The sequence below is a fragment of the Ranitomeya variabilis genome, chromosome 5 (assembly GCF_051348905.1).
Source record: "Ranitomeya variabilis isolate aRanVar5 chromosome 5, aRanVar5.hap1, whole genome shotgun sequence".
NCBI classification, from domain to species: Eukaryota; Metazoa; Chordata; class Amphibia; order Anura; family Dendrobatidae; genus Ranitomeya; species Ranitomeya variabilis.
In genome coordinates, this window is record NC_135236.1 from 433,980,745 (window position 1) to 433,995,323 (window position 14,579).

General features: G+C 43.3%; 1 protein-coding gene across 6 annotated transcripts in view; it reads right to left on the bottom strand.

The window, feature by feature from the left end:
- Positions 1 to 14,579, bottom strand: part of CAPS2 (calcyphosine 2) — a 138,857-nt gene that overhangs the window by 59,224 nt on the left and 65,054 nt on the right. The gene's annotated exons all lie outside the window — the stretch shown is intronic.

Genomic DNA, 14,579 nt, shown 5'->3' on the forward strand with positions numbered 1-14,579 from the left:
GAAATAAATTATTTATTTGGGATATGGAAAGACTTGATATATAAAAACACAATGCATCATAATCCAGGACTATCCTTTTTTACTAATATCCAGATTATATTGGCAACAAAGGACACGTAAATGAAAGAATGGAGAAATTCTAAACAGCCAATATATTGGAAATCATTCCAAGTAAGATCTTTTATTGCTATTGAGCCAGAAAACTTCTTTCTTCCATGACAGGCAGTATCAATTCACTACATTAGCTTTATTATCAATACAAGGTTACAAAATGGTGCCGATCAAAGTATGAACAAACAGCTTCTCACTGAGAATCACAATATGCATGTATTTTTCACAGATCCCTTGATGAAGCATTTCATAGCGAAATGCGCAACGGGAGTGGTGGGTTCCTGGATCTCCTTTACTTAGGTAATGTTGCTACATATATTTTTATATGATTAAATGATATGGAGTACTTATGATATATGGTGTAATACCTTGATGGATGACATGTTTGCACGTGCAATGAGTGTCTCATGTATTTGGAGACATATATGAGTGGCCTTAATACTGTTGCCATACTTCTCATACTATATCTCTACATACAGTTAGGTCCATATATATTTGGACAGAGACAACATTTTTCTAATTTGGTTATAGACATTACCACAATGAATTTTATACAAAACCATTCAGATGCAGTTGAAGTTCAGACTTTCAGCTTTCATTTGAGGGTATCCACATTAAAATTGGATGAAGGGTTTAGGAGTTTCAGCTCCTTAACATGTGCCACCCTGTTTTTAAAGGGACCAAAAGTAATTGGACAATTGACTCCAAGGCTATTTCATGGACAGGTGTGGGCAATCCCTTCGTTATGTAATTCTCAATTAAGCAGATAAAAGGCCTGGAGTTGATTTGAAGTGTGGTGCTTGCATTTGGAAAGTTTTGCTGTGAAGTAAACATGTGGTCAAAGGAGCTCTCCATGCAGGTGAAACAAGCCATCCTTAAGCTGCGAAAACAGAAAAAACCCATCCGAGAAATTGCTACAATATTAGGAGTGGCAAAATCTACAGTTTGGTACATCCTGAGAAAGAAAGAAAGCACTGGTGAACTCATCAATGCAAAAAGACCTGGGCGCCCACGGAAGACAACAGTGGTGGATGATCGCAGAATAATCTCCATGGTAAAGAGAAACCCCTTCACAACAGCCAACCAAGTGACCAACACTCTCCAGGAGGTCGGCGTATCAATATCCAAATCTACCATAAAGAGAAGACTGCATGAAAGTAGAAAAAGAGGGTTCACTGCACGGTGCAAGCCACTCATAAGCATCAAGAATAAAAAGGCTAGACTGGACTTTGCTAAAAAAACATCTAAAAAAGCCAGCACAGTTCTGGAAGAACATTCTTTGGACAGATGAAACCATGATCAACCTCTACCAGAATGATGGAAAGAGAAATGTATGGCGAAGGCGTGGTACAGCTCATGATCCAAAGCATACCACATCATCTGTAAAACACGGCAGAGGCAGTGTGATGGCTTGGGCATGCATGGCTGCCAGTGGCACTGGGTCACTAGTGTTTATTGATGATGTGACACAGGACAGAAGCAGCCAAATGAATTCTGAGGTATTCAGACCCACACTGTGTGCTCAGATCCAGCCAAATGCAGCCAAACTGATTGGTCGTCGTTTCATCCTACAGATGGACAATGACCCAAAACATGAAGCCAAAGCAACCCAGGAGTTTATTAAAGCAAAGAAGTGGAATATTCTTGAATGGCCAAGTCAGTCACCTGATTTCAACCCAATTGAGCATGCATTTCACTAGTTAAAGACTAAACTTCAGACAGAAAGGCCCTCAAACAAACAGCAACTGAAAACCACCGCAGTGAAGGCCTGGCAGAGCATCAAAAAGGAGGAAACACAGCGTCTGGTGATGTCCATGAGTTCAAGACTTCAGGCAGTCATTGCCAACAAAGGGTTTTTAACCAAGTACTAAAAATGAACATTTTATTTAAAATTATTGAATCTGTCCAATTACTTTTGGTCCCTTTAAAAACAGAGTGGCACATGTTAAGGAGTTGAAACTCCTAAACCCTTCATCCAATTTTAATGTGGATACCCTCAAATGAAAGCTGAAAGTCTGAACTTTAACTGCATCTGAATTGCTTTGTTTAAAATTCATTGTAGTAATGTCTATAACCAAAATTAGAAAAATGTTGTCTCTGTCCAAATATATATGGACCTAACTGTACATGCAAAATAGCTATTTTTCCTCCATGCATTACCTATATTTAGACACATTTTATAATTATCTTTTGGAATGATCCTTCTGTATTACAATAATAATAATAATCTTTATTTATATAGCGCCAACATATTCCGCAGCGCATTACAGTTTAACAGTTTCAAACACAACAGTCATAAGTAACAACGATAACAATACAATAATTAAAGCAAAATGAGAGCTTGTGAGAGCTTACAATCTACAATGAGGTGGGGGAGATACAGGTGTGTATTTACAATGATGTATATACAATGATGGTCCAGCCATCTTCAGGGGGTGGGGGGTAGATGGAGATAGTGAATGGGCTACACACACACACGCACAAACATAAAATTACTTTGATTAGTGAGTGTGATAGGCCGCTCTGAACAAATGTGTTTTGAGCGAGCGCCTAAAACTATGCAAGTTGTGGATGGTCCTAATATCTTGGGGTAGAGCATTCCAGAGGATTGGCGCAGCACGGGAGAAGTCTTGGAGTCGGGAGTGGGAGGTACGGATTAGTGCAGAGGTTAGTCGAAAGTCGTTTGCAGAGCGCAGCGGTCAGCTAGGCCGATAGACAGAAATGAGGGAGGAGATGTAAGGGGGTGCCGCACTGTGGAGAGCTTTGTGGGTGAGAACAAGTGCTTTGAATTGTATCCTGTAATGAATGGGCAGCCAGTGTAATGACTGGCGAAGAGCTGACACGTCCGAGTAACGATTAGCCAGATGGACGACCCTAGCTGCTGCATTAAGGATAGACTGGAGAGGGGAAAGTTGAGTAAGGGGGAGGCCAATTAATAGAGCATTGCAGTAGTCCAGGCGGGAGTGGATCAGGGCGACAGTGAGGGTTTTTGTTGTTTCCATAATGAGAAAAGGGCGGATTCTAGAGATGTTCTTTAGGTGTAAGCGGCACGAGCGGGCAAGGGATTGTATGTGGGAGGTGAAGGAGAGATCGGAGTCAAACATAACACCCAGACAGCGTGCCTGCTGCCAGGCTGTTATTATGGTGCCACCCACGGAGAGGGAAATGTCAGATTTAGGGAGGATGGTAGATGGCGGGAGCAGAAGAAATTCGGTTTTGGAGAGGATGAGTTTCAGATAAAGAGCGAACATAATGTTGGAGACTGCGGACAGACAGTCATTGGCGTTCTGTAGTACAGCGGGGGTAAGGTCAGGGGATGACGTGTATAGTTGTGTGTCATCAGCATAAAGATGGTACTGAAAGCCAAATCTGCTGATGGTCTGTCCAACTGGGGCAGTGTAGAGGGAGAAGAGAAGGGGGCCAAGGACTGAGCCCTGAGGTACCCCGACAGTGAGAGGAAGAGGAGATGAAGTGGAGCCAGAGAACAGAACACTGAAGGAGCGGTCAGAAAGATAGGAAGTATTATGCTACGTAATATATATACATATATATATATATATATATATATATAGAGACAGAGTCACTGGTAATGTAATGGATGTAATAGATTGGAGATCATATGTTTTACTACGCCTAATGGTGTCAGGGATAAAAAATCCAGAATTTCCTCCGGCACAGTAAGTGTTGCTAGGGTTAAGTTAACGTATGTTATAGGCTGGTTTTTAGGGGGAAATTCATAGAGCAGGTGTAAGAGTGTCTCCCCATATCTCCACCTACAGAGCCGGCACACAGTCATGTGATGTCACAGTCATGTGATCAGTCACATGGTTGAGGAGTCACATGGTCTGGCCTAAAATGGCTGAAGGAAAGACCTTTCGGTGTTCAGTGTGTGGGCCTGGAGAAGGAGCACTGTAGGAGAGTGTTACATGGACTTGTGAAGCTGAATAGTGTGTGTTCTCCCAGCTGTGAGCCGGAGGAACTCCACTCACAGAAAAACTGTGTTTGTGCTGCCACCATTTTGTTTTCTTTTCCTGTTTTGCCTAGAGAGCTGTATTTTCTTATTTTATGCTGCCTACAATAACCCAAAGGAAGCTCTTAAAGCCACAGTGCACCCGTGTCTACCTCTGTGTGCAGCTGAGTGAGCTGATATACCATTATATATATATGGGGGATGTGGGAACCACAAATATGACTAAGACAGTCACCAAATAAATGAAAAAAACGTTTTACTATTATATAGAAAAACAAATTAAATAGAACAAACCGATGGGGTTCATGGGAAGCATGTGCAAGTAACAAGCAGAAAGTGCAATTATGCAAAAACTACGTTCAGACCCAGGGAAAACCACTTTTGGGTCCTTAATATCATAAGATGTTTTAGATATAGTTTGTCATAATAATACAATATGAGGTGCTATATCAATAGGGGGTACAATACATATCATAATGATGCTAACACAAGCTTGGTGTAAAAGCTGTATGATTGTTATAATGTCCCATGCTGAAAATTCAGCAACCTGGGAGGGATATTACCCAGAACTTCACCGCTAGTAACACCAACCTAGTTATACATCCATAATGTCCAGAGCATCTATATATCGAAACAGACCCCAAAGTCACCTATAGGTGGTGTGTCAAGCATCCCTCACATGTTCTTAACAGAGGGTTATCAATGAGGCTATACATACTACCTCTTAGCCGACACGGACACCAGTGAGGCTCCATGGTCTGCATGTCTGCCTGCAGCTCTTCCTGTGCTCAGCGGTCACGTGTTACCGCTCATTAAGGTAACGAATATGCGCTCCATGCCTATGGGAGTGGAGACGCGTCCATATTCATTAACTTAATGAGCAGTACCACGTGACCGCTCGACAGGAAGAGCTGCAGGCGCCGGTGGCCGGAACGAGATGCAGCGCCGGTACCGCGGGTGCCCAGGTAGGTGAATATGATGTGTGCGCCGGCTCCTGGCACCCGCTGCGCTGCCGCCCCCCTCCCCCGCCGGCTTTCTGTAGTTTTTTAATGTATTTGATATTAATAAAGATGGTTTTACCCATAAGAAAAGCCTTACTTCTTTAGTGATATATTTACAAATATACGTTTTGGCTTAGTTATACAGATTTAGAATTGTTTATACATAATATACAAGTAGTAGAATTGTTAATTGTTATTTTATTAAAAACAATGAAGAATGTCTGGTTATCCTTTTACTAATAGTAAGTTTGGATATAGATTCTGCTTTTATTCACAAACATGGAAATAGACTTTTCTGGTCAGTAACTGCAATCCTGACCCTTGGGGTCAGCAGGCACAGTACCGGGGACTGCCCTTGGAGTGGTGCCTGGCGGCCACCTGCAGCTCAAGCCTAACTCCACCATCAAGAGCTCTAGCAAACACCAGGTGGCCGCTTAGCCATGCCACTCCAAAGGTAAGCTCGGACCATGGCGCAGTGGGTGCACGATTCACGTGCGTGACAAATGGAGCTCCTTTCCTGAAGTGATGGATCAGTTTACTGTATAGTATCATAATGTAGAAGAGTTTATTCCGCTCTTATTATAGAGGTATACACCTCCAATGCCCACTTTAAGGGCATAAGGAACAAAATATGTCCCTGCAAAATAAAGACACCTTCTAAGTGAACTCTTGACAGATCATAATGGCGCATGTACTTAGATTGGCCTGTTAAAGGATTATTACCATCGTCTTTAGCAGAGCACTGGTGCCTGGCCTTCCAACTTCCTGGGCAGACCCTCCTGCTAGAGTAAGCCTCTGGACTGAACTGTGCACTCTCCGATGTTGCGATATGAAGCAGCTTTGCTTCTGTGGTATCGGAAGAGTGCACTGGCACTGACCGGGGCAGGGGCTAAAAGCGCACTTCAGCGATCCCAGCCAGCATCAGAGCTGTTCTTACAAGCCCGATTAGCCACTGCTAATATATTGCAGAAGTGGCTGGTAAACTTAGCAACAAACAGTAAACGATAAAAACACTTTCGTTCTACAGAACATGAAGGATTTTTTGATTTCAAGTTGCTTGTTTTTACAATACCTTGCAGTTTTTTCCATGTAAGAACATAGGAATAACCATGAAGAATCAGGCTCCCGCTGATTATAGCACGGAAAGTCCCAGTGTTCACAATGCGGTAAAGGCTGCTGGGGTGCAGAGCAGGAGTAGACAGCTGCGTGTTTGTACTGTTGTAAGTTTTCGGGTTTACCATTTCCAATGTGAGGCTCCCGATTCTTTATGCCACTTATATAGAAGGGTTAATGTTTTTCCTTTTTTTGCTAGAATTTATTCTTATATTGTTGTAGCCTTATAGTCTCCGATTCAAGGATTTTATACTTCTTATCTCATATGAAAGGTTTTCAATAGTCAGCAAGAACATGTTCTGGGTACGTGGTAAATAAAGGTCATCATGACCTGGGTAACGGGGGGCTACATGAGTTACATTGCTGTAAATGGTATAAAATACTGCTTCTTGTTTCAATAAACTAGAAAAGTGATTTGCTCACAACCTGTGTGCATTCTTTTCTCCGAGTGCTTGTTATCTGTGGGCATAATCTCTTAATTCGGCATCACTGGTGATCCGGCATATCTGACTTTGGGTCAGAACGAAAAAAGCTACGACACCACCCATCATTAAACTGGAGGAGTGCACCACATTTATACCAGGGGCTTTTTACTATCCTTTTTACTACATTAACAATAAGACGCTAATGTTGTCACCATCCATTTTATCCCAGTTGCTGTGGTCCCGTAGTCACAGCAAACAGAACACAACATCGAGCCATTACAGGCATCTAGCGAGTCCTTGTATATCCATTACAAAGCATCAGAAATAATCCACTTAGGATCTAGCACTGTTAGCTGGTTACTCAAATGAAAGTAAAGCTGCTATGTCCCCAAGGCAATAAAAATGTGAATGGCTGAGATACGCAGGAGAATTAGCTATTCCAAATCCTTTTAAAAAAAGAGAGAAAATTTGCGGGTGTCTTGTTTAAAAATAAGTGACACCGAACGTCAATCTGCAAAAGATCGTTAGAATCAGATAGGCTGAGCTATAGATCAATCAGTGGGGAATGTCAGATAAAGGGCACCGAGGAGCACGTCTTACCCTTGAGGCTGAAGACTTTATGCAGTTACGCGGTCACAGTTACACCATCCTGGTACATTTCACGCTTGCTTCTTGTATGCAGTTATTATTACCAATACATACATACATACTGTGAGGCAATGCTTCAGAGGCATCCAAAATCACATTTATATTGAGACAAGCGTAGGACCTTTAAACACCTTATTTTTTTCGAACTATGGGGCGCACCTTAATAACACACTCCAGGTGCATATAGCAGAAAATAGGAAAAACATATTTCATACTAATAAAACTTCCCTAGCAGTGTAAAGAAGTAGAGGTATCAATATCACTAATTGTAATGCCTTAGGATAGAATAGGGAGGTAATAGATGTATCAGTTAGTATTTCTTTGCAGCATGTCTATAATACACTGTGACAAAGTCACTGGTAAAGTGGTGGAGGGGAGATATGTTTCACTGTGCTTGATAGCATCAGTGATGTAAGACCCAGAGATTTTTCCTCCATCACAGTAATTGCTGCCAAGGGTTAACACCTAATTTCTGAAATGGGCTGGGTTTTATGTGGACATCCATTTAGTGGGTGAGAGGTTGTCCACCTTATCTCCACCCCAAGGTGTGGTCTCGGGCTGAAGTAGCTTGCCTCCAGAGGCTTTGTTCAGCAAGGCTGGAGTGAGGATCTCCAGTGGTTTGTGTCCTGAGGAGGAAAGACTGAACCTGTGTTGCTCCACAGCCGGCAGGTCCCCGCATATGTATAGACTGTGTTGCAGCATTTTGTTTTTTGGTGTTTCCTGTTTTGCCTGAAGGGCTGTATTTATTTTTCCCTTCAAGTTGGTTTATACTGTCTGTTTAATAAACCAACAGAAGATGTAAAGAGACAGTGTTCCTGTTTTCTACCTCCATGTACAGCTGAGTGAGCTGAACTACCACAACACATATAGCTTTACAGTACACACACTATCTACATTCTCAGCAGAGCACATATATACACAACATTGCTGCATGTATACTTCATGGAAACTCAGCTTTGCTAGATATACACACACCGCTCTACCACACAGCTGTTCTAAATAAACACATACACAGCTATGCTACATACAGACACAGCACTGACACACAGACCCACAGCTCTGCTATACAAACACACACAGCTCCACCACACACAAAGACGTCATGCAGATTTCCTGTATAGACACACACAGCTTTGCTACACACAGATGTGCTAAATGACACACAGCTCTGCCACACATACACATAGCTATCCTACATACACACACCTCTGCTACATACACACACACAGTTCAGCTACAGACACGTAATGCACCCATAATGCACCCACCCTGTGTATACATTACCACATTTTGACATTTCCAGGCATGTGACTGATCACATGACATCAAAGCATATTCAGCTACTCAGGATGTGCAGCATATGTGCACGTCCTGCTGGCTTCCTCTACTATCGAGCAGGTAGATAAGTGTGCTTAGCAGTCTGACAGGAGCAGAGAGCAGTTCTCCAGGTGATCGGGATGGACACTGTCAACATTATCCTCAATCAGAGGAAGCTGCCTGTGGACTAGAAGAGGACAGTACTTTTTCTTGCTAAAATATGGATCGTTTAGTACAAACAATATGGTATTTTGCAAACCTATTTTTCCTGCTCCATACCTGAATATATTGCTGAGAAATGAATACACGTTGCTGAGAAATAAATACACATTGACGGCCTGCTTTCCTTTGGCAATGATCTTGGCTGTATTTAGATATGATACGTATTGAAAGTTACATTATCGAGTAGTGCAGCTATTATGACTGGAAACATTACAGGGATTATGCAGTGGTCTAATAATCATAAAATCAATTCCTGGACCTTCTCTGTGCAAAGAGCGTTCACATTGAACAATGCCTGCTCACAGAAACAAACCTGCTGCCTCTTACCGTGCACTTGTAATAGTCTGCAATTATTTCTGCCCTCATGTGACTCTATTCTACCTGAATAAATGATCTGCCTATAATTGGGCTATGTGGGGAAAAGAATAAATACTTCTGAGAAAATTATCACATTCAGAGATTTCACAGCATTTTGGAAAAAAGAAAAAAAAGAAGTAGACCATTTAAGTCCCTAAGGGTCTGATTACACAGACCAACTGGTGGCACGATGAAACTGCCAATTGATAACATTTTACCAAATGGTGGTCATTTGAATGCACCATGGCATCCGCTATCTATTCCAGCCAATTTTGCACTCCAAAAGTCAAATGATCCTTCTTCCCTTCCGAGCCCTGCAGTGTGCCAGAACAGTAGTCTTCTACCACATATGGGGTATCGGCGTACTCAGGAGAAATTACTCAGGTCCATATTCTCCTGTTACCCTTTTGAAAATAAATAAAATGGGACCTAAAACAACATTTTCTGGGAAAAATTTGATTTTTTTATTTTCATGGCTCAACGTTATAAAGTATTGTGAAGCACCTGGGGGCTCAAGGTGCTCACCACACATCTAGATACATTCCATGAGGGGTTTAGTTTCCAAAATGTGGTCACCTGTGGGAGGTTTCTACTGCTTAGGCACATCAGGTTCTTTCTAAAGCTACATGACACCCTTTCTCGATTCCAGCCAATTTTGCATTTAAAAACTCAAACTATACTCCTTCCATTCCGAGCCCTGCCATGGCCCCAAACAGTAGTTTTCCCCCACATATGGGGTATTGGTGCACTCAGGACAAATTGCACAACAAATTTTGATGACCGCTGTTTCCTGTTACCCTTGTGAAAATGAAAAAATTGTAAAAAAAGTAAAATGTTACATTTTTCCTTCCACATTGCATTAATTCATGTTAAGATCTTAAAGGATTAATAAACGTCTTGAATGTGATTTGAGGACTTTAAGGTGTACAGTTTTTAGAATGGTGTCCGCGACATCATCTCCGGTCCTGAGTGCAATGCATCCTTGGGAATGGAGGCCGCCGCTTGCACCGCTGAGAGCCGGGGGCCGTCGGACGGTCATTATATCTATATTTTTCATTTTTATTCTTTTTTGTTACATAAATATGGATCTCAGGGCCTGAAGAAGAGTCTCCTCTCCTCCAGACACTGGGAACCATCCGGAAAGCACACGTAGTATAAGACGACACCCGGCATATAAGATGACCCCCGTCTTATACGGCGAGTATATCCCAAACTCCATATTTTACATGGAAAAGTTGGGGGTCGTCTTATATGCCCAGTCATCTTATACACCAGAAAATACGGTAATTAAGAAATGTTAGTTAACAGGAACAGTGGAGGTCAAGATAAGGTCTGGAAGAACAAGCAAAATTTCAGTGAGAGCTGCTCATAGGATTGCTAGAGAGGCAAATCAGAATCCCAGCTTGACTGCAAAAGACCTTCAGAAAGATTTAGCAGATTCTGGAGTTGTGGTACAATGTTCTACTGTTCATAGACACCTGCGCAAATATGACCTTCATGGAAGAGTTATCAGAAGAAAACCTCTCCTGCATACTCACCATAAAATTCAGGGTCAGAAGTTCGCAAAAGAACATCTAAGCAACACTGATACATTTTGTAAACAAGTCCTGTGGGCCAATGAAGTTAACATAGTACTATTTGGTCACAATGATCAAACTCATGTGTGGAGAAATAAAGGGCACAGAATTTCAAGAAAAGAACATCTTGCCAACCATTAAGCATGGGGATAGATCAATCATGCTTTGGGATCTTTCTGAATCCAATGGCTTTGGGAACATTTCACGGGTAGAGGGAAGAATGGATTCAATTAAATTTCAGCTTTATTACCGATGGTGTAATGTTTGCATCAAGAATTTTGTTGAAGTTGAAAAGAGGATGGCTTCTACAATGGTTAATGATCCTAAACACACGTCAAAATCTACAATAGCCTACCTCAAAAGGCACAAGCTTAATGTTTGACAATGGCACTCACAGTCCCCTGATCTGAACATCATTGACAATCTGTGGCTAGACCTCAAAATAGCAGTGCATGCAAGAAAACCCAGGAATCTCACAAAACTAGAAGAATTTTCCAAGGAAGAATGGATGATAATCCCTCAAACAAGAACTGTAAGACTCTTGTCTGGCTACCTACAAAAAGCATTTACATGCTGTGATACGTGAACAAGGGAGTGCTACTAGGTACTAACTGTGCAGGGTGCCAAACTTTAGCATCTGCCAATTTTCCTTTTCGTAATTTTTAAAATGTAAAAGATGAATGAATATATATATACACTCACTGGCCACTTTATTAGGTACACCTGTCCAACTTCTTGTTAACACTTAATTTCTAATCAGCCAATCACATGGCGGCAACTCAGTGCATTTAGGCATGTAGACATGGTCAAGACAATCTCCTGCAGTTCAAACCGAGCATCAGTATGGGGAAGAAAGGTGATTTGAGTGCCTTTGAACGTGGCATGGTTGTTGGTGCCAGAAGGGCTGGTCTGAGTATTTCAGAAACTGCTGATCTACTGGTATTTTCACGCACAACCATCTCTAGGGTTTACAGAGAATGGTCCGAAAAAGAAAAAAAATCCAGTGAGCGGCAGTTCTGTGGGCGGAAATGCCTTGTTGATGCCAGAGGTCAGAGGAGAATGGGCAGACTGGTTCGAGCTGATAGAAAGGCAACAGTGACTCAAATCGCCACCCGTTACAACCAAGGTAGGCCTAAGAGCATCTCTGAACGCACAGTGCGTCGAACTTTGAGGCAGATGGGCTACAGCAGCAGAAGACCACACCGGGTACCACTCCTTTCAGCTAAGAACAGGAAACTGAGGCTACAATTTGTACAAGCTCATCGAAATTGGACAGTAGAAGATTGGAAAAACGTTGCTTGGTCTGATGAGTCTCGATTTCTGCTGCGACATTCGGATGGTAGGGTCAGAATTTGGCGTAAACAACATGAAAGCATGGATCCATCCTGCCTTGTATGGAGCATCTTTGGGATGTGCAGCCGACAAATCTGCGGCAACTGTGTGATGCCATCATGTCAATATGGACCAAAATCTCTGAGGAATGCTTCCAGCACCTTGTTGAATCTATGCCACGAAGAATTGAGGCAGTTCTGAAGGCAAAAGGGGGTCCAACCCGTTACTAGCATGGTGTACCTAATAAAGTGGCCGGTGAGTGTATATATATATATATATATATATATATATATATATATATATATATATATATATATATATATATTGTGGTGTAGTGACCAATGTTGCAGCCAGGGGGTGCTGTGTGTGCGCTGCAAGATGCACTTGGAGGCATAATTCTGATGAGACAAAGTCCGGCAGTGTTGTGAATGGCCGATATGTGTCGCAGAGGGAGTCTGCGTGGTAAGTCTGATGCAATGCTGTTGTTCTGGGACCTGTAGTCCCTCAAGAGTTTGTATAGTTGTAAGGGAGACTTACTAGGCTAGTTGTGTGAGATGGGCGGGACAAACTATCCACACATCCACACTCCCACCTGTGGGAGTGGTTAGTACTATATAATGTGACTGAGGGATGGTCACATGGTCTTGGAGTGTGGACCTGAATGGTTTATGCCGGAAGGTCCTGGAAGCCTGTGTTGGAAGTCCTGGAGAATAGGATTCCTGAAGAGCACATGGCAGGGCTCTGGACCTAGCACATGCCAGTGTGTGGAACGGATGGAGATCCGTGTTGTACTGACCGGGGTCAGAGTGAGAAACGTCTGAAGGATACCTCTGTGGAGGAGAGGTATCTGAGAAACCTGTGCGGCACCAACAGGTAACGGAAAGGGATCCGTGTTATGCTAACCGGGGTTAGAAGAGAGAGACATTGTGTATGGGGCACCTCTAAGGCCAAGAGGTGTCCAGGAACCTGTGAAGGTCGCCAGCAGGTAACGGACGAGGTCCTTGTCTTATGCTGACCGGGGTCAGAGACGAACTGTGGTGAAGTTGAATATGTCCAGATGGTGTTCAATCTGTTACTAAGTTCATGTGGATGTGGTTTATGTTGTGAGAAATAAACCGAAAAGACTCTGTTTTGATAGAAAACCGTGCCAGAGTGTGTTAATCCCGTGCCAAGTGAGTGTCCCCCAAGACACGTAGTAGGCGCTATGCTACAATATATACCGTATTTTTCGCTTTATAAGACGCTCCGGATTATAAGACGCACCCCAAATTTTGAGGAGAAAAATAGGAAAAAAACATTTTTAATAAAATGGTGGTGCTTCTTATAATCCATGCATCTTATTGCTTACCGGGGTGGTGGCTGTGGTGAAGCGGGGTCTCAGCGTTGCTGCTGCAGGAGGTGGGTGTTGCCATCAAACTCTGTCCCTTGCTGCCGGGTGCTGCCACCATGCTGTGTCCCTGATGCTTGCTGCCACACTCTTTTACTGGGTGCTGCTGCCGCGCTGTATCCCTGATGCTTGCTGCCACACACTTTTACTGGGTGCTGCCACCATGCTGTGTCCCCGATGCTTGCTGCCATACTCTTTTACTGGAAGCTGCCACCATGCTGTGTCCCCGATGCTTGCTGCCATGCTCTCTCACTGGGTGCTGCTGCCGCGCTCTTTTACCGGGTGATGCTGCCGTGCTGTGTCCCCGATGCTTGACGCCATGGTCTGTCCAATGCTGCCGCTGCTCTCTGTCCCGTGCTGCATGTCGGAGCTCTGCAGTTCCATCCATGCTTTCCTGTGCGGTGGATTCCTTCCGGGAAAATGGCCGCCGGGAGGTGGTGCATGCGCAGATGAAGATCTCGGCATCAAGATCTCGGGAGATGAGATTTCAGCATTGAGATCTCATCTCGCGAGACCTCCCGGCAGCCATTTTCCTGGAAAGAATACGCTGCACAGGAAGGCATGGATGGAACTGCAAAGCCCCCCCCCACGGGACAGAGAGCGGCAGCAAGCACCGGGGACACAGCACGGCGGCAGCAGCATCGGGGACACAGCGCGGCGGCAGCAGCACCGGGGACACAGCGCGGAGGCAGCAGCAGCAGCACACGGCAGCATAGGGGACAGTGTGGCGGCAAGCATCGGACACCCGCAGCGGCAGCACCGATAAGGTATGTCCGCATTGTAATACGCACACCCCATTTTCCCCCCAAATTTTGGGGAAAAAAAGTGCGTCTTACAAAGCGGAAAATACGGTATATATATATTTTGTCTAAAATATAAAGGAAATGTGTCATCTTTATCTTTAGGCCTTTTAGAGATCATTTCATCTTCAACTTGCTTAACTGTTCACAACAACAGTAATTTTGACCAGGGAGCCCAAACATACATACTAATAGGTCTCTTAGATCTAAGGACCTAACAAAGACCTGACTTTTAAAATCCATATAGGAATGACTGTACAATCCTTTGTGCTAAAATGCTCATTTTAAATGAGGCTTTTAGGGTACGTTCACACAGGAC